Source organism: Staurois parvus, unplaced genomic scaffold (genome assembly GCF_062004578.1).
Source record: "Staurois parvus isolate SC_StPar_1 unplaced genomic scaffold, SC_StPar_1.0 ptg001805l, whole genome shotgun sequence".
Lineage (NCBI taxonomy): Eukaryota > Metazoa > Chordata > Amphibia > Anura > Ranidae > Staurois > Staurois parvus.
The window spans coordinates 4449490-4470774 of record NW_028319601.1 but is presented as its reverse complement, the minus strand read 5'-3'; positions in this window follow the sequence as shown (position 1 = coordinate 4470774).

Below are 21285 nucleotides of genomic sequence, written 5' to 3'. Positions count from 1 at the left end.
AGCAACAAAAAAAACAAACTATGTTTGATTTTTAAATTTTTTTATTTTTTGGGGGGGATTTGTATTTTTACTTTTTTTTTTTTTACTTTTTTTTTTCAAACTTTAAACATTTTTAAAACAGATGGTCGGGTCTCTCCAAATGCGATAGCCAGTTTTCTGACTACCTAACATCTTTCGAGACCCTGTGTAAATGTGCCCTGAACTGTGCCGTGCTGTACCCTATATTAATAGTTCACTAGTGTATGGTAGAGGCGGAAGCAGCGCTGCCCACATTGATTTATGTCTATTCTGAGAGCAAGTTCCTGTTGCTGTCAGAATAAACAGGTCAGTGTTGCAGCTGAAAGCATTCCTACAAACAGAAATGATTAACAATAAAACAGTAACAATAAAACAGTAAAAGTAGAAGAATCACAAAAAATGACAACAAAAAAACTAACTATTTTTGATTTTTACATTTTTTATTTTTTGGGGGGATTTGTATTTTTAATTTTTTTTTTTTTACTTTTTTTTTCACGTCCACGTATAAGTGGTACCTCATATGGAAAAAGGATGACACCAAGTCCCAAACTATCTTGCCACTGCTCCCCATGTAGTCTGGGCATCCGGGGGGCTCCACGTGACTATATTTTTCCTCATAAATCTGAAACTTACATGTATAGCCTGTTGCCCTCTCACAGGTCTTATACATCTTGACCCCATATCTGGCACGCTTGCTGGGGAGAAACTGTTTGATTACAAGGCAGCCAGAAAATTGAATGAGGGACTCATCAATGCAGATGTTTTTATGGGGAGTATACATATCTGCAAATTTTTGGTTAAAGTGATTTACGAGGGGCCGAATTTTGTGGAGCCGGTCAAATTCAGGGTCACCCCGAGGACGACTGAGTGTGTTGTCGTAGAAGTGCATAAAACGCATTATCGTCTCATATCTATGCCTGGCCATGGCAGTAGAGAACACGGACATATGAACAAGCGGGCCTGTGGACCAATACAACCGCAATTGATATTTTTTATTAATGCCCATGTTGCAGGCAATCTGACGCTATCTGGGAGGGGCGCTAACTGGCGCTAACACTATCGGAAGTCACCGGTGACACTAATACAGTGATCAGTAAAAATCTGTTCACTGTAATCAATGACACTGGTGACAGGGCAGTGAGGGCGTTAACTGGGGGGGGGGAGGCGATCAAGGGGTTAAATGGGATTACTGTTGTACTAGCGGGAAAACTGGAGCTATCTGGGATGGGCGCTAACACTATTGGAAGTCGCCAGGGACACTGATACAGTGATCAGTAAACATGTGTTCACTGATCAATGACACAGGTGACAGGGAATTGAAGGGGTTAACTGGGGGGGGTGAAGAGAGGGTTAAATGTGTCCTAGGTGTGTTCTATCTGTGGGTTAGTGCTGTTTTACTCACATTTCTTCTGTCTTCTTCTCTGAAAACTTAGCCACTCATGTGTGCTCCGTCCTGTAGTCCAATGCAACGTTGTGTAAGAGTGATGGTTTCAGCCTCATTGTCGAACTCTGGAATAATCCTCAGTCTTCAAAACCTCCTGGCTAACCTATGACAAAAAAAACACAACACCTATATCAATATTACTGTATTGGGAGCAAGTAGTCAATCATCTACTTAACATAAATTACACTAAAAATGGAAAAACATGTTTACACCCACAACCACACACATATTAATATATAAAGTTATACACATGTATGTTTTGAGTCTTAAAATGTGGAAAGAAAACTTAGCCATTTTAGTGTGCTCCGTCCTGTAGTCCAATGCAACGTTGTGCAAGAGTGATGGTTTCAGCCTCATTGTCGAACTTTGGAATAATCCTCAGTCTTTAAAACCTCTTGGCTAACCTATGACAAAAAAGAAAACAACACATATATAAATATTTCTGCATTTGGACCAAGTAACCAATCATCTACTTAACAAAAATTACGCTAAATATGTAAAAACATGCAAAGACCCACAACCACACACATATTAATATATAAAGTTATACACATGTATGTTTTGAGTCTTAAAATGTGGAAGGAAAACTTAGCATCCACCCACTTCTAATGGTGGGCACACATGAAATGTGCCAACAGATATAAAATATGTATGCCGAAGCATAGGGTCCATCCACCGATTGGCCACCCCAGGCCCCCATGCTTTGGCATGTATTCTCTTTTTTTAACTGCGGATAAAAAATCTCATCCAACAGCACTGCCCACATTGATTTATGTCTATTCTGAGAGCAAGTTCCTGTTGCTGTCAGAATAAAACGGTCAGTGTTGCAGCTGAAAACATTCCTACAAACAGAAATGATTAACAATAAAACAGTAACAGTAAAACAGTAAAAGTAGAAGAATCACAAAAAATGACAGCAACAAAAAAAACTAACTATTTTTGATTTTTAAATTTTTTTATTTTTTGGGGGGATTTGTATTTTTACTTTTTTTTTTTTACTTTTTTTTTCAAACTTTAAACATTTTTAAAACAGATGGTCGGGTCTCTCCAAATGCAATAGCCAGTTTCCTGACTACCTAACATCTTTCGAGACCCTGTGTAAATGTGCCCTGAACTGTGCCGTGCTGTACCCTATATTAATAGTTCACTAGTGTATGGTAGAGGCGGAAGCAGCGCTGCCCACATTGATTTATGTCTATTCTGAGAGCAAGTTCCTGCTGCTGTCAGAATAAACAGGTCAGTGTTGCAGCTGAAAGCATTCCTACAAACAGAAATGATTAACAATAAAACAGTAACAATAAAACAGTAAAAGTAGAAGAATCACAAAAAATGACAGCAACAAAAAAAACTAACTATTTTTGATTTTTACATTTTTTTATTTTTTGGGAAGGATTTGTACTTTTAATTTTTTTTTTTTTTACTTTTTTTTCAAACTTTAAACATTTTTAAAACAGATGGTCGGGTCTCTCCAAATGCGATAGCCAGTTTCCTGGCTACCTAACATCTTTTGAGACCCTGTGTAAATGTGCCCTGAACTGTGCCATGCTGTACCCTATATTAATAGTTCACTAGTGTATGGTAGAGGTGGAAGCAGCGCTGCCCACATTGATTTATGTCTATTCTGAGAGCAAGTTCCTGTTGCTGTCAGAATAAACAGGTCAGTGTTGCAGCTGAAAGCATTCCTACAAACAGAAATGATTAACAATAAAACAGTAACAATAAAACAGTAAAAGTAGAAGAATCACAAAAGATGACAGCAACAAAAAAAACAAACTATTTTTGATTTTTAAATTTTTTTATTTTTTGGGGGGGATTTGTATTTTTACTTTTTTTTTTTTACTTTTTTTTTTCAAACTTTAAACATTTTTAAAACAGATGGTCGGGTCTCTCCAAATGCGATAGCCAGTTTTCTGACTACCTAACATCTTTCGAGACCCTGTGTAAATGTGCCCTGAACTGTGCCGTGCTGTACCCTATATTAATAGTTCACTAGTGTATGGTAGAGGCGGAAGCAGCGCTGCCCACATTGATTTATGTCTATTCTGAGAGCAAGTTCCTGTTGCTGTCAGAATAAACAGGTCAGTGTTGCAGCTGAAAGCATTCCTACAAACAGAAATGATTAACAATAAAACAGTAACAATAAAACAGTAAAAGTAGAAGAATCACAAAAAATGACAACAAAAAAACTAACTATTTTTGATTTTTACATTTTTTATTTTTTGGGGGGATTTGTATTTTTAATTTTTTTTTTTTTACTTTTTTTTTCACGTCCACGTATAAGTGGTACCTCATATGGAAAAAGGATGACACCAAGTGCCAAACTATCTTGCCACTGCTCCCCATGTAGTCTGGGCATCCGGGGGGCTCCACGTGGCTATATTTTTCCTCATAAATCTGAAACTTACATGTATAGCCTGTTGCCCTCTCACAGGTCTTATACATCTTGACCCCATATCTGGCACGCTTGCTGGGGAGAAACTGTTTGATTACAAGGCAGCCAGAAAATTGAATGAGGGACTCATCAATGCAGATGTTTTTATGGGGAGTATACATATCTGCAAATTTTTGGTTAAAGTGATTTACGAGGGGCCGAATTTTGTGGAGCCGGTCAAATTCAGGGTCACCCCGAGGACGACTGAGTGTGTTGTCGTAGAAGTGCATAAAACGCATTATCGTCTCATATCTATGCCTGGCCATGGCAGTAGAGAACACGGACATATGAACAAGCGGGCCTGTGGACCAATACAACCGCAATTGATATTTTTTATTAATGCCCATGTTGCAGGCAATCTGACGCTATCTGGGAGGGGCGCTAACTGGCGCTAACACTATCGGAAGTCACCGGTGACACTAATACAGTGATCAGTAAAAATCTGTTCACTGTAATCAATGACACTGGTGACAGGGCAGTGAGGGCGTTAACTGGGGGGGGGAGGCGATCAAGGGGTTAAATGGGATTACTGGTGTACTAGCGGGAAAACTGGAGCTATCTGGGATGGGCGCTAACACTATTGGAAGTCGCCAGGGACACTGATACAGTGATCAGTAAACATGTGTTCACTGATCAATGACACAGGTGACAGGGAATTGAAGGGGTTAACTGGGGGGGGTGAAGAGAGGGTTAAATGTGTCCTAGGTGTGTTCTATCTGTGGGTTAGTGCTGTTTTACTCACATTTCTTCTGTCTTCTTCTCTGAAAACTTAGCCACTCATGTGTGCTCCGTCCTGTAGTCCAATGCAACGTTGTGTAAGAGTGATGGTTTCAGCCTCATTGTCGAACTCTGGAATAATCCTCAGTCTTCAAAACCTCCTGGCTAACCTATGACAAAAAAAACACAACACCTATATCAATATTACTGTATTGGGAGCAAGTAGTCAATCATCTACTTAACATAAATTACACTAAAAATGGAAAAACATGTTTACACCCACAACCACACACATATTAATATATAAAGTTATACACATGTATGTTTTGAGTCTTAAAATGTGGAAAGAAAACGTAGCCATTTTAGTGTGCTCCGTCCTGTAGTCCAATGCAACGTTGTGCAAGAGTGATGGTTTCAGCCTCATTGTCGAACTTTGGAATAATCCTCAGTCTTTAAAACCTCTTGGCTAACCTATGACAAAAAAGAAAACAACACATATATAAATATTTCTGCATTTGGACCAAGTAACCAATCATCTACTTAACAAAAATTACGCTAAATATGTAAAAACATGCAAAGACCCACAACCACACACATATTAATATATAAAGTTATACACATGTATGTTTTGAGTCTTAAAATGTGGAAGGAAAACTTAGCATCCACCCACTTCTAATGGTGGGCACACATGAAATGTGCCAACAGATATAAAATATGTATGCCGAAGCATAGGGTCCATCCACCGATTGGCCACCCCAGGCCCCCATGCTTTGGCATATATTCTCTTTTTTTAACTGCGGATAAAAAATCTCATCCAACAGCACTGCCCACATTGATTTATGTCTATTCTGAGAGCAAGTTCCTGTTGCTGTCAGAATAAAACGGTCAGTGTTGCAGCTGAAAACATTCCTACAAACAGAAATGATTAACAATAAAACAGTAACAATAAAACAGTAAAAGTAGAAGAATCACAAAAAATGACAGCAACAAAAAAAACTAACTTTTTGATTTTTAAATTTTTTTATTTTTTGGGAAGGATTTGTACTTTTAATTATTTTTTTTTTTACTTTTTTTTTCAAACTTTAAACATTTTTAAAACAGATGGTCGGGTCTCTCCAAATGCGATAGCCAGTTTCCTGGCTACCTAACATCTTTTGAGACCCTGTGTAAATGTGCCCTGAACTGTGCCATGCTGTACCCTATATTAATAGTTCACTAGTGTATGGTAGAGGTGGAAGCAGCGCTGCCCACATTGATTTATGTCTATTCTGAGAGCAAGTTCCTGTTGCTGTCAGAATAAACAGGTCAGTGTTGCAGCTGAAAGCATTCCTACAAACAGAAATGATTAACAATAAAACAGTAACAGTAAAACAGTAAAAGTAGAAGAATCACAAAAAATGACAGCAACAAAAAAAACTAACTATTTTTGATTTTTAAATTTTTTTATTTTTTGGGGGGATTTGTATTTTTACTTTTTTTTTTTTTACTTTTTTTTTCAAACTTTAAACATTTTTAAAACAGATGGTCGGGTCTCTCCAAATGCGATAGCCAGTTTCCTGACTACCTAACATCTTTCGAGACCCTGTGTAAATGTGCCCTGAACTGTGCCGTGCTGTACCCTATATTAATAGTTCACTAGTGTATGGTAGAGGCGGAACCAGCGCTGCCCACATTGATTTATGTCTATTCTGAGAGCAAGTTCCTGTTGCTGTCAGAATAAACAGGTCAGTGTTGCAGCTGAAGGCATTCCTACAAACAGAAATGATTAACAATAAAACAGTAACAATAAAACAGTAAAAGTAGAAGAATCACAAAAAATGACAGCAACAAAAAAAACTAACTATTTTTGATTTTTAAATTTTTTTATTTTTTGGGAAGGATTTGTACTTTTAATTTTTTTTTTTTTTTTACTTTTTTTTTCAAACTTTAAACATTTTTAAAACAGATGGTCGGGTCTCTCCAAATGCGATAGCCAGTTTCCTGGCTACCTAACATCTTTTGAGACCCTGTGTAAATGTGCCCTGAACTGTGCCGTGCTGTACCCTATATTAATAGTTCACTAGTGTATGGTAGAGGTGGAAGCAGCGCTGCCCACATTGATTTATGTCTATTCTGAGAGCAAGTTCCTGTTGCTGTCAGAATAAACAGGTCAGTGTTGCAGCTGAAAGCATTCCTACAAACAGAAATGATTAACAATAAAACAGTAACAATAAAACAGTAAAAGTAGAAGAATCACAAAAAATGACAGCAACAAAAAAAACAAACTATTTTTGATTTTTAAATTTTTTTATTTTTTTGGGGGGGATTTGTATTTTTACTTTTTTTTTTTACTTTTTTTTTCAAACTTTAAACATTTTTAAAACAGATGGTCGGGTCTCTCCAAATGCGATAGCCAGTTTTCTGACTACCTAACATCTTTCGAGACCCTGTGTAAATGTGCCCTGAACTGTGCCGTGCTGTACCCTATATTAATAGTTCACTAGTGTATGGTAGAGGCGGAAGCAGCGCTGCCCACATTGATTTATGTCTATTCTGAGAGCAAGTTCCTGTTGCTGTCAGAATAAACAGGTCAGTGTTGCAGCTGAAAGCATTCCTACAAACAGAAATGATTAACAATAAAACAGTAACAATAAAACAGTAAAAGTAGAAGAATCACAAAAAATGACAACAAAAAAACTAACTATTTTTGATTTTTACATTTTTTATTTTTTGGGGGGATTTGTATTTTTAATTTTTTTTTTTTTACTTTTTTTTTCACGTCCACGTATAAGTGGTACCTCATATGGAAAAAGGATGACACCAAGTGCCAAACTATCTTGCCACTGCTCCCCATGTAGTCTGGGCATCCGGGGGGCTCCACGTGGCTATATTTTTCCTCATAAATCTGAAACTTACATGTATAGCCTGTTGCCCTCTCATAGGTCTTATACATCTTGACCCCATATCTGGCACGCTTGCTGGGGAGAAACTGTTTGATTACAAGGCAGCCAGAAAATTGAATGAGGGACTCATCAATGCAGATGTTTTTATGGGGAGTATACATATCTGCAAATTTTTGGTTAAAGTGATTTACGAGGGGCCGAATTTTGTGGAGCCGGTCAAATTCAGGGTCACCCCGAGGACGACTGAGTGTGTTGTCGTAGAAGTGCATAAAACGCATTATCGTCTCATATCTATGCCTGGCCATGGCAGTAGAGAACACGGACATATGAACAAGCGGGCCTGTGGACCAATACAACCGCAATTGATATTTTTTATTAATGCCCATGTTGCAGGCAATCTGACGCTATCTGGGAGGGGCGCTAACTGGCGCTAACACTATCGGAAGTCACCGGTGACACTAATACAGTGATCAGTAAAAATCTGTTCACTGTAATCAATGACACTGGTGACAGGGCAGTGAGGGCGTTAACTGGGGGGGGGAGGCGATCAAGGGGTTAAATGGGATTACTGGTGTACTAGCGGGAAAACTGGAGCTATCTGGGATGGGCGCTAACACTATTGGAAGTCGCCAGGGACACTGATACAGTGATCAGTAAACATGTGTTCACTGATCAATGACACAGGTGACAGGGAATTGAAGGGGTTAACTGGGGGGGGTGAAGAGAGGGTTAAATGTGTCCTAGGTGTGTTCTATCTGTGGGTTAGTGCTGTTTTACTCACATTTCTTCTGTCTTCTTCTCTGAAAACTTAGCCACTCATGTGTGCTCCGTCCTGTAGTCCAATGCAACGTTGTGTAAGAGTGATGGTTTCAGCCTCATTGTCGAACTCTGGAATAATCCTCAGTCTTCAAAACCTCCTGGCTAACCTATGACAAAAAAAACACAACACCTATATCAATATTACTGTATTGGGAGCAAGTAGTCAATCATCTACTTAACATAAATTACACTAAAAATGGAAAAACATGTTTACACCCACAACCACACACATATTAATATATAAAGTTATACACATGTATGTTTTGAGTCTTAAAATGTGGAAAGAAAACGTAGCCATTTTAGTGTGCTCCGTCCTGTAGTCCAATGCAACGTTGTGCAAGAGTGATGGTTTCAGCCTCATTGTCGAACTTTGGAATAATCCTCAGTCTTTAAAACCTCTTGGCTAACCTATGACAAAAAAGAAAACAACACATATATAAATATTTCTGCATTTGGACCAAGTAACCAATCATCTACTTAACAAAAATTACGCTAAATATGTAAAAACATGCAAAGACCCACAACCACACACATATTAATATATAAAGTTATACACATGTATGTTTTGAGTCTTAAAATGTGGAAGGAAAACTTAGCATCCACCCACTTCTAATGGTGGGCACACATGAAATGTGCCAACAGATATAAAATATGTATGCCGAAGCATAGGGTCCATCCACCGATTGGCCACCCCAGGCCCCCATGCTTTGGCATATATTCTCTTTTTTTAACTGCGGATAAAAAATCTCATCCAACAGCACTGCCCACATTGATTTATGTCTATTCTGAGAGCAAGTTCCTGTTGCTGTCAGAATAAAACGGTCAGTGTTGCAGCTGAAAACATTCCTACAAACAGAAATGATTAACAATAAAACAGTAACAATAAAACAGTAAAAGTAGAAGAATCACAAAAAATGACAGCAACAAAAAAAACTAACTTTTTGATTTTTAAATTTTTTTATTTTTTGGGAAGGATTTGTACTTTTAATTTTTTTTTTTTTTACTTTTTTTTTCAAACTTTAAACATTTTTAAAACAGATGGTCGGGTCTCTCCAAATGCGATAGCCAGTTTCCTGGCTACCTAACATCTTTTGAGACCCTGTGTAAATGTGCCCTGAACTGTGCCATGCTGTACCCTATATTAATAGTTCACTAGTGTATGGTAGAGGTGGAAGCAGCGCTGCCCACATTGATTTATGTCTATTCTGAGAGCAAGTTCCTGTTGCTGTCAGAATAAACAGGTCAGTGTTGCAGCTGAAAGCATTCCTACAAACAGAAATGATTAACAATAAAACAGTAACAGTAAAACAGTAAAAGTAGAAGAATCACAAAAAATGACAGCAACAAAAAAAACTAACTATTTTTGATTTTTAAATTTTTTTATTTTTTGGGGGGATTTGTATTTTTACTTTTTTTTTTTTTACTTTTTTTTTCAAACTTTAAACATTTTTAAAACAGATGGTCGGGTCTCTCCAAATGCGATAGCCAGTTTCCTGACTACCTAACATCTTTCGAGACCCTGTGTAAATGTGCCCTGAACTGTGCCGTGCTGTACCCTATATTAATAGTTCACTAGTGTATGGTAGAGGCGGAACCAGCGCTGCCCACATTGATTTATGTCTATTCTGAGAGCAAGTTCCTGTTGCTGTCAGAATAAACAGGTCAGTGTTGCAGCTGAAGGCATTCCTACAAACAGAAATGATTAACAATAAAACAGTAACAATAAAACAGTAAAAGTAGAAGAATCACAAAAAATGACAGCAACAAAAAAAACTAACTATTTTTGATTTTTAAATTTTTTTATTTTTTGGGAAGGATTTGTACTTTTAATTTTTTTTTTTTTTTTACTTTTTTTTTCAAACTTTAAACATTTTTAAAACAGATGGTCGGGTCTCTCCAAATGCGATAGCCAGTTTCCTGGCTACCTAACATCTTTTGAGACCCTGTGTAAATGTGCCCTGAACTGTGCCGTGCTGTACCCTATATTAATAGTTCACTAGTGTATGGTAGAGGTGGAAGCAGCGCTGCCCACATTGATTTATGTCTATTCTGAGAGCAAGTTCCTGTTGCTGTCAGAATAAACAGGTCAGTGTTGCAGCTGAAAGCATTCCTACAAACAGAAATGATTAACAATAAAACAGTAACAATAAAACAGTAAAAGTAGAAGAATCACAAAAAATGACAGCAACAAAAAAAACAAACTATTTTTGATTTTTAAATTTTTTTATTTTTTTGGGGGGGATTTGTATTTTTACTTTTTTTTTTTACTTTTTTTTTCAAACTTTAAACATTTTTAAAACAGATGGTCGGGTCTCTCCAAATGCGATAGCCAGTTTTCTGACTACCTAACATCTTTCGAGACCCTGTGTAAATGTGCCCTGAACTGTGCCGTGCTGTACCCTATATTAATAGTTCACTAGTGTATGGTAGAGGCGGAAGCAGCGCTGCCCACATTGATTTATGTCTATTCTGAGAGCAAGTTCCTGTTGCTGTCAGAATAAACAGGTCAGTGTTGCAGCTGAAAGCATTCCTACAAACAGAAATGATTAACAATAAAACAGTAACAATAAAACAGTAAAAGTAGAAGAATCACAAAAAATGACAATAAAAAAACTAACTATTTTTGATTTTTACATTTTTTTATTTTTTGGGGGGATTTGTATTTTTAATTTTTTTTTTTTTACTTTTTTTTTCACGTCCACGTATAAGTGGTACCTCATATGGAAAAAGGATGACACCAAGTCCCAAACTATCTTGCCACTGCTCCCCATGTAGTCTGGGCATCCGGGGGGCTCCACGTGACTATATTTTTCCTCATAAATCTGAAACTTACATGTATAGCCTGTTGCCCTCTCACAGGTCTTATACATCTTGACCCCATATCTGGCACGCTTGCTGGGGAGAAACTGTTTGATTACAAGGCAGCCAGAAAATTGAATGAGGGACTCATCAATGCAGATGTTTTTATGGGGAGTATACATATCTGCAAATTTTTGGTTAAAGTGATTTACGAGGGGCCGAATTTTGTGGAGCCGGTCAAATTCAGGGTCACCCCGAGGACGACTGAGTGTGTTGTCGTAGAAGTGCATAAAACGCATTATCGTCTCATATCTATGCCTGGCCATGGCAGTAGAGAACACGGACATATGAACAAGCGGGCCTGTGGACCAATACAACCGCAATTGATATTTTTTATTAATGCCCATGTTGCAGGCAATCTGACGCTATCTGGGAGGGGCGCTAACTGGCGCTAACACTATCGGAAGTCACCGGTGACACTAATACAGTGATCAGTAAAAATCTGTTCACTGTAATCAATGACACTGGTGACAGGGCAGTGAGGGCGTTAACTGGGGGGGGGGAGGCGATCAAGGGGTTAAATGGGATTACTGGTGTACTAGCGGGAAAACTGGCGCTATCTGGGATGGGCGCTAACACTATTGGAAGTCGCCAGGGACACTGATACAGTGATCAGTAAACATGTGTTCACTGATCAATGACACAGGTGACAGGGAATTGAAGGGGTTAACTGGGGGGGGGGGTGAAGAGAGGGTTAAATGTGTCCTAGGTGTGTTCTATCTGTGGGTTAGTGCTGTTTTACTCACATTTCTTCTGTCTTCTTCTCTGAAAACTTAGCCACTCATGTGTGCTCCGTCCTGTAGTCCAATGCAACGTTGTGTAAGAGTGATGGTTTCAGCCTCATTGTCGAACTCTGGAATAATCCTCAGTCTTCAAAACCTCCTGGCTAACCTATGACAAAAAAAACACAACACCTATATCAATATTACTGTATTGGGAGCAAGTAGTCAATCATCTACTTAACATAAATTACACTAAAAATGGAAAAACATGTTTACACCCACAACCACACACATATTAATATATAAAGTTATACACATGTATGTTTTGAGTCTTAAAATGTGGAAAGAAAACTTAGCCATTTTAGTGTGCTCCGTCCTGTAGTCCAATGCAACGTTGTGCAAGAGTGATGGTTTCAGCCTCATTGTCGAACTTTGGAATAATCCTCAGTCTTTAAAACCTCTTGGCTAACCTATGACAAAAAAGAAAACAACACATATATAAATATTTCTGCATTTGGACCAAGTAACCAATCATCTACTTAACAAAAATTACGCTAAATATGTAAAAACATGCAAAGACCCACAACCACACACATATTAATATATAAAGTTATACACATGTATGTTTTGAGTCTTAAAATGTGGAAGGAAAACTTAGCATCCACCCACTTCTAATGGTGGGCACACATGAAATGTGCCAACAGATATAAAATATGTATGCCGAAGCATAGGGTCCATCCACCGATTGGCCACCCCAGGCCCCCATGCTTTGGCATATATTCTCTTTTTTTAACTGCGGATGAAAAATCTCATCCAACAGCACTGCCCACATTGATTTATGTCTATTCTGAGAGCAAGTTCCTGTTGCTGTCAGAATAAAACGGTCAGTGTTGCAGCTGAAAACATTCCTACAAACAGAAATGATTAACAATAAAACAGTAACAGTAAAACAGTAAAAGTAGAAGAATCACAAAAAATGACAGCAACAAAAAAAACTAACTATTTTTGATTTTTAAATGTTTTTATTTTTTGGGGGGATTTGTTTTTTTAATTTTTTTTTTTTTACTTTTTTTTTCAAACTTTAAACATTTTTAAAACAGATGGTCGGGTCTCTCCAAATGCAATAGCCAGTTTCCTGACTACCTAACATCTTTCGAGACCCTGTGTAAATGTGCCCTGAACTGTGCCGTGCTGTACCCTATATTAATAGTTCACTAGTGTATGGTAGAGGCGGAAGCAGCGCTGCCCACATTGATTTATGTCTATTCTGAGAGCAAGTTCCTGCTGCTGTCAGAATAAACAGGTCAGTGTTGCAGCTGAAAGCATTCCTACAAACAGAAATGATTAACAATAAAACAGTAACAATAAAACAGTAAAAGTAGAAGAATCACAAAAAATGACAGCAACAAAAAAAACTATTTTTGATTTTTAAATTTTTTTATTTTTTGGGAAGGATTTGTACTTTTAATTTTTTTTTTTTTTACTTTTTTTTCAAACTTTAAACATTTTTAAAACAGATGGTCGGGTCTCTCCAAATGCGATAGCCAGTTTCCTGGCTACCTAACATCTTTTGAGGCCCTGTGTAAATGTGCCCTGAACTGTGCCATGCTGTACCCTATATTAATAGTTCACTAGTGTATGGTAGAGGTGGAAGCAGCGCTGCCCACATTGATTTATGTCTATTCTGAGAGCAAGTTCCTGTTGCTGTCAGAATAAACAGGTCAGTGTTGCAGCTGAAAGCATTCCTACAAACAGAAATGATTAACAATAAAACAGTAACAATAAAACAGTAAAAGTAGAAGAATCACAAAAAATGACAGCAACAAAAAAAACTAACTATTTTTGATTTTTACATTTTTTTATTTTTTGGGAAGGATTTGTACTTTTAATTTTTTTTTTTTTTACTTTTTTTTCAAACTTTAAACATTTTTAAAACAGATGGTCGGGTCTCTCCAAATGCGATAGCCAGTTTCCTGGCTACCTAACATCTTTTGAGACCCTGTGTAAATGTGCCCTGAACTGTGCCATGCTGTACCCTATATTAATAGTTCACTAGTGTATGGTAGAGGTGGAAGCAGCGCTGCCCACATTGATTTATGTCTATTCTGAGAGCAAGTTCCTGTTGCTGTCAGAATAAACAGGTCAGTGTTGCAGCTGAAAGCATTCCTACAAACAGAAATGATTAACAATAAAACAGTAACAATAAAACAGTAAAAGTAGAAGAATCACAAAAGATGACAGCAACAAAAAAAACAAACTATTTTTGATTTTTAAATTTTTTTATTTTTTGGGGGGGATTTGTATTTTTACTTTTTTTTTTTTTACTTTTTTTTTTCAAACTTTAAACATTTTTAAAACAGATGGTCGGGTCTCTCCAAATGCGATAGCCAGTTTTCTGACTACCTAACATCTTTCGAGACCCTGTGTAAATGTGCCCTGAACTGTGCCGTGCTGTACCCTATATTAATAGTTCACTAGTGTATGGTAGAGGCGGAAGCAGCGCTGCCCACATTGATTTATGTCTATTCTGAGAGCAAGTTCCTGTTGCTGTCAGAATAAACAGGTCAGTGTTGCAGCTGAAAGCATTCCTACAAACAGAAATGATTAACAATAAAACAGTAACAATAAAACAGTAAAAGTAGAAGAATCACAAAAAATGACAACAAAAAAACTAACTATTTTTGATTTTTACATTTTTTATTTTTTGGGGGGATTTGTATTTTTAATTTTTTTTTTTTTACTTTTTTTTTCACGTCCACGTATAAGTGGTACCTCATATGGAAAAAGGATGACACCAAGTCCCAAACTATCTTGCCACTGCTCCCCATGTAGTCTGGGCATCCGGGGGGCTCCACGTGACTATATTTTTCCTCATAAATCTGAAACTTACATGTATAGCCTGTTGCCCTCTCACAGGTCTTATACATCTTGACCCCATATCTGGCACGCTTGCTGGGGAGAAACTGTTTGATTACAAGGCAGCCAGAAAATTGAATGAGGGACTCATCAATGCAGATGTTTTTATGGGGAGTATACATATCTGCAAATTTTTGGTTAAAGTGATTTACGAGGGGCCGAATTTTGTGGAGCCGGTCAAATTCAGGGTCACCCCGAGGACGACTGAGTGTGTTGTCGTAGAAGTGCATAAAACGCATTATCGTCTCATATCTATGCCTGGCCATGGCAGTAGAGAACACGGACATATGAACAAGCGGGCCTGTGGACCAATACAACCGCAATTGATATTTTTTATTAATGCCCATGTTGCAGGCAATCTGACGCTATCTGGGAGGGGCGCTAACTGGCGCTAACACTATCGGAAGTCACCGGTGACACTAATACAGTGATCAGTAAAAATCTGTTCACTGTAATCAATGACACTGGTGACAGGGCAGTGAGGGCGTTAACTGGGGGGGGGAGGCGATCAAGGGGTTAAATGGGATTACTGGTGTACTAGCGGGAAAACTGGAGCTATCTGGGATGGGCGCTAACACTATTGGAAGTCGCCAGGGACACTGATACAGTGATCAGTAAACATGTGTTCACTGATCAATGACACAGGTGACAGGGAATTGAAGGGGTTAACTGGGGGGGGTGAAGAGAGGGTTAAATGTGTCCTAGGTGTGTTCTATCTGTGGGTTAGTGCTGTTTTACTCACATTTCTTCTGTCTTCTTCTCTGAAAACTTAGCCACTCATGTGTGCTCCGTCCTGTAGTCCAATGCAACGTTGTGTAAGAGTGATGGTTTCAGCCTCATTGTCGAACTCTGGAATAATCCTCAGTCTTCAAAACCTCCTGGCTAACCTATGACAAAAAAAACACAACACCTATATCAATATTACTGTATTGGGAGCAAGTAGTCAATCATCTACTTAACATAAATTACACTAAAAATGGAAAAACATGTTTACACCCACAACCACACACATATTAATATATAAAGTTATACACATGTATGTTTTGAGTCTTAAAATGTGGAAAGAAAACTTAGCCATTTTAGTGTGCTCCGTCCTGTAGTCCAATGCAACGTTGTGCAAGAGTGATGGTTTCAGCCTCATTGTCGAACTTTGGAATAATCCTCAGTCTTTAAAACCTCTTGGCTAACCTATGACAAAAAAGAAAACAACACATATATAAATATTTCTGCATTTGGACCAAGTAACCAATCATCTACTTAACAAAAATTACGCTAAATATGTAAAAACATGCAAAGACCCACAACCACACACATATTAATATATAAAGTTATACACATGTATGTTTTGAGTCTTAAAATGTGGAAGGAAAACTTAGCATCCACCCACTTCTAATGGTGGGCACACATGAAATGTGCCAACAGATATAAAATATGTATGCCAAAGCATAGGGTCCATCCACCGATTGGCCACCCCAGGCCCCCATGCTTTGGCATATATTCTCTTTTTTTAACTGCGGATGAAAAATCTCATCCAACAGCACTGCCCACATTGATTTATGTCTATTCTGAGAGCAAGTTCCTGTTGCTGTCAGAATAAAACGGTCAGTGTTGCAGCTGAAAACATTCCTACAAACAGAAATGATTAACAATAAAACAGTAACAGTAAAACAGTAAAAGTAGAAGAATCACAAAAAATGACAGCAACAAAAAAAACTATTTTTGATTTTTAAATTTTTTTATTTTTTGGGGGGATTTGTATTTTTACTTTTTTTTTTTTTACTTTTTTTTTCAAACTTTAAACATTTTTAAAACAGATGGTCGGGTCTCTCCAAATGCAATAGCCAGTTTCCTGACTACCTAACATCTTTCGAGACCCTGTGTAAATGTGCCCTGAACTGTGCCGTGCTGTACCCTATATTAATAGTTCACTAGTGTATGGTAGAGGCGGAAGCAGCGCTGCCCACATTGATTTATGTCTATTCTGAGAGCAAGTTCCTGCTGCTGTCAGAATAAACAGGTCAGTGTTGCAGCTGAAAGCATTCCTACAAACAGAAATGATTAACAATAAAACAGTAACAATAAAACAGTAAAAGTAGAAGAATCACAAAAAATGACAGCAACAAAAAAAACTAACTATTTTTGATTTTTAAATTTTTTTATTTTTTGGGAAGGATTTGTACTTTTAATTTTTTTTTTTTTTACTTTTTTTTCAAACTTTAAACATTTTTAAAACAGATGGTCGGGTCTCTCCAAATGCGATAGCCAGTTTCCTGGCTACCTAACATCTTTTGAGACCCTGTGTAAATGTGCCCTGAACTGTGCCATGCTGTACCCTATATTAATAGTTCACTAGTGTATGGTAGAGGTGGAAGCAGCGCTGCCCACATTGATTTATGTCTATTCTGAGAGCAAGTTCCTGTTGCTGTCAGAATAAACAGGTCAGTGTTGCAGCTGAAAGCATTCCTACAAACAGAAATGATTAACAATAAAACAGTAACAATAAAACAGTAAAAGTAGAAGAATCACAAAAGATGACAGCAACAAAAAAAACAAACTATTTTTGATTTTTAAATTTTTTTATTTTTTGGGGGGATTTGTATTTTTACTTTTTTTTTTTTTACTTTTTTTTTCAAACTTTAAACATTTTTAAAACAGATGGTCGGGTCTCTCCAAATGCGATAGCCAGTTTCCTGGCTACCTAACATCTTTTGAGACCCTGTGTAAATGTGCCCTGAACTGTGCCATGCTGTACCCTATATTAATAGTTCACTAGTGTATGGTAGAGGTGGAAGCAGCGCTGCCCACATTGATTTATGTCTATTTTGAGAGCAAGTTCCTGTTGCTGTCAGAATAAACAGGTCAGTGTTGCAGCTGAAAGCATTCCTACAAACAGAAATGATTAACAATAAAACAGTAACAATAAAACAGTAAAAGTAGAAGAATCACAAAAGATGACAGCAACAAAAAAAACAAACTATGTTTGATTTTTAAATTTTTTTATTTTTTGGGGGGGATTTGTATTTTTACTTTTTTTTTTTTTACTTTTTTTTTTCAAACTTTAAACATTTTTAAAACAGATGGTCGGGTCTCTCCAAATGCGATAGCCAGTTTTCTGACTACCTAACATCTTTCGAGACCCTGTGTAAATGTGCCCTGAACTGTGCCGTGCTGTACCCTATATTAATAGTTCACTAGTGTATGGTAGAGGCGGAAGCAGCGCTGCCCACATTGATTTATGTCTATTCTGAGAGCAAGTTCCTGTTGCTGTCAGAATAAACAGGTCAGTGTTGCAGCTGAAAGCATTCCTACAAACAGAAATGATTAACAATAAAACAGTAACAATAAAACAGTAAAAGTAGAAGAATCACAAAAAATGACAACAAAAAAACTAACTATTTTTGATTTTTACATTTTTTATTTTTTGGGGGGGATTTGTATTTTTAATTTTTTTTTTTTTACTTTTTTTTTCACGTCCACGTATAAGTGGTACCTCATATGGAAAAAGGATGACACCAAGTCCCAAACTATCTTGCCACTGCTCCCCATGTAGTCTGGGCATCCGGGGGGCTCCACGTGACTATATTTTTCCTCATAAATCTGAAACTTACATGTATAGCCTGTTGCCCTCTCACAGGTCTTATACATCTTGACCCCATATCTGGCACGCTTGCTGGGGAGAAACTGTTTGATTACAAGGCAGCCAGAAAATTGAATGAGGGACTCATCAATGCAGATGTTTTTATGGGGAGTATACATATCTGCAAATTTTTGGTTAAAGTGATTTACGAGGGGCCGAATTTTGTGGAGCCGGTCAAATTCAGGGTCACCCCGAGGACGACTGAGTGTGTTGTCGTAGAAGTGCATAAAACGCATTATCGTCTCATATCTATGCCTGGCCATGGCAGTAGAGAACACGGACATATGAACAAGCGGGCCTGTGGACCAATACAACCGCAATTGATATTTTTTATTAATGCCCATGTTGCAGGCAATCTGACGCTATCTGGGAGGGGCGCTAACTGGCGCTAACACTATCGGAAGTCACCGGTGACACTAATACAGTGATCAGTAAAAATCTGTTCACTGTAATCAATGACACTGGTGACAGGGCAGTGAGGGCGTTAACTGGGGGGGGGGAGGCGATCAAGGGGTTAAATGGGATTACTGTTGTACTAGCGGGAAAACTGGAGCTATCTGGGATGGGCGCTAACACTATTGGAAGTCGCCAGGGACACTGATACAGTGATCAGTAAACATGTGTTCACTGATCAATGACACAGGTGACAGGGAATTGAAGGGGTTAACTGGGGGGGGGTGAAGAGAGGGTTAAATGTGTCCTAGGTGTGTTCTATCTGTGGGTTAGTGCTGTTTTACTCACATTTCTTCTGTCTTCTTCTCTGAAAACTTAGCCACTCATGTGTGCTCCGTCCTGTAGTCCAATGCAACGTTGTGTAAGAGTGATGGTTTCAGCCTCATTGTCGAACTCTGGAATAATCCTCAGTCTTCAAAACCTCCTGGCTAACCTATGACAAAAAAAACACAACACCTATATCAATATTACTGTATTGGGAGCAAGTAGTCAATCATCTACTTAACATAAATTACACTAAAAATGGAAAAACATGTTTACACCCACAACCACACACATATTAATATATAAAGTTATACACATGTATGTTTTGAGTCTTAAAATGTGGAAAGAAAACTTAGCCATTTTAGTGTGCTCCGTCCTGTAGTCCAATGCAACGTTGTGCAAGAGTGATGGTTTCAGCCTCATTGTCGAACTTTGGAATAATCCTCAGTCTTTAAAACCTCTTGGCTAACCTATGACAAAAAAGAAAACAACACATATATAAATATTTCTGCATTTGGACCAAGTAACCAATCATCTACTTAACAAAAATTACGCTAAATATGTAAAAACATGCAAAGACCCACAACCACACACATATTAATATATAAAGTTATACACATGTATGTTTTGAGTCTTAAAATGTGGAAGGAAAACTTAGCATCCACCCACTTCTAATGGTGGGCACACATGAAATGTGCCAACAGATATAAAATATGTATGCCGAAGCATAGGGTCCATCCACCGATTGGCCACCCCAGGCCCCCATGCTTTGGCATGTATTCTCTTTTTTTAACTGCGGATAAAAAATCTCATCCAACAGCACTGCCCACATTGATTTATGTCTATTCTGAGAGCAAGTTCCTGTTGCTGTCAGAATAAAACGGTCAGTGTTGCAGCTGAAAACATTCCTACAAACAGAAATGATTAACAATAAAACAGTAACAGTAAAACAGTAAAAGTAGAAGAATCACAAAAAATGACAGCAACAAAAAAAACTAACTATTTTTGATTTTTAAATTTTTTTATTTTTTGGGGGGATTTGTATTTTTACTTTTTTTTTTTTTACTTTTTTTTTCAAACTTTAAACATTTTTAAAACAGATGGTCGGGTCTCTCCAAATGCAATAGCCAGTTTCCTGACTACCTAACATCTTTCGAGACCCTGTGTAAATGTGCCCTGAACTGTGCCGTGCTGTACCCTATATTAATAGTTCACTAGTGTATGGTAGAGGCGGAAGCAGCGCTGCCCACATTGATTTATGTCTATTCTGAGAGCAAGTTCCTGCTGCTGTCAGAATAAACAGGTCAGTGTTGCAGCTGAAAGCATTCCTACAAACAGAAATGATTAACAATAAAACAGTAACAATAAAACAGTAAAAGTAGAAGAATCACAAAAAATGACAGCAACAAAAAAAACTAACTATTTTTGATTTTTAAATTTTTTTATTTTTTGGGAAGGATTTGTACTTTTAATTTTTTTTTTTTTTACTTTTTTTTCAAACTTTAAACATTTTTAAAACAGATGGTCGGATCTCTCCAAATGCGATAGCCAGTTTCCTGGCTACCTAACATCTTTTGAGACCCTGTGTAAATGTGCCCTGAACTGTGCCATGCTGTACCCTATATTAATAGTTCACTAGTGTATGGTAGAGGTGGAAGCAGCGCTGCCCACATTGATTTATGTCTATTCTGAGAGCAAGTTCCTGTTGCTGTCAGAATAAACAGGTCAGTGTTGCAGCTGAAAGCATTCCTACAAACAGAAATGATTAACAATAAAACAGTAACAATAAAACAGTAAAAGTAGAAGAATCACAAAAGATGACAGCAACAAAAAAAACAAACTATTTTTGATTTTTAAATTTTTTTATTTTTTGGGGGGGATTTGTATTTTTACTTTTTTTTTTTTTACTTTTTTTTTTCAAACTTTAAACATTTTTAAAACAGATGGTCGGGTCTCTCCAAATGCGATAGCCAGTTTTCTGACTACCTAACATCTTTCGAGACCCTGTGTAAATGTGCCCTGAACTGTGCCGTGCTGTACCCTATATTAATAGTTCACTAGTGTATGGTAGAGGCGGAAGCAGCGCTGCCCACATTGATTTATGTCTATTCTGAGAGCAAGTT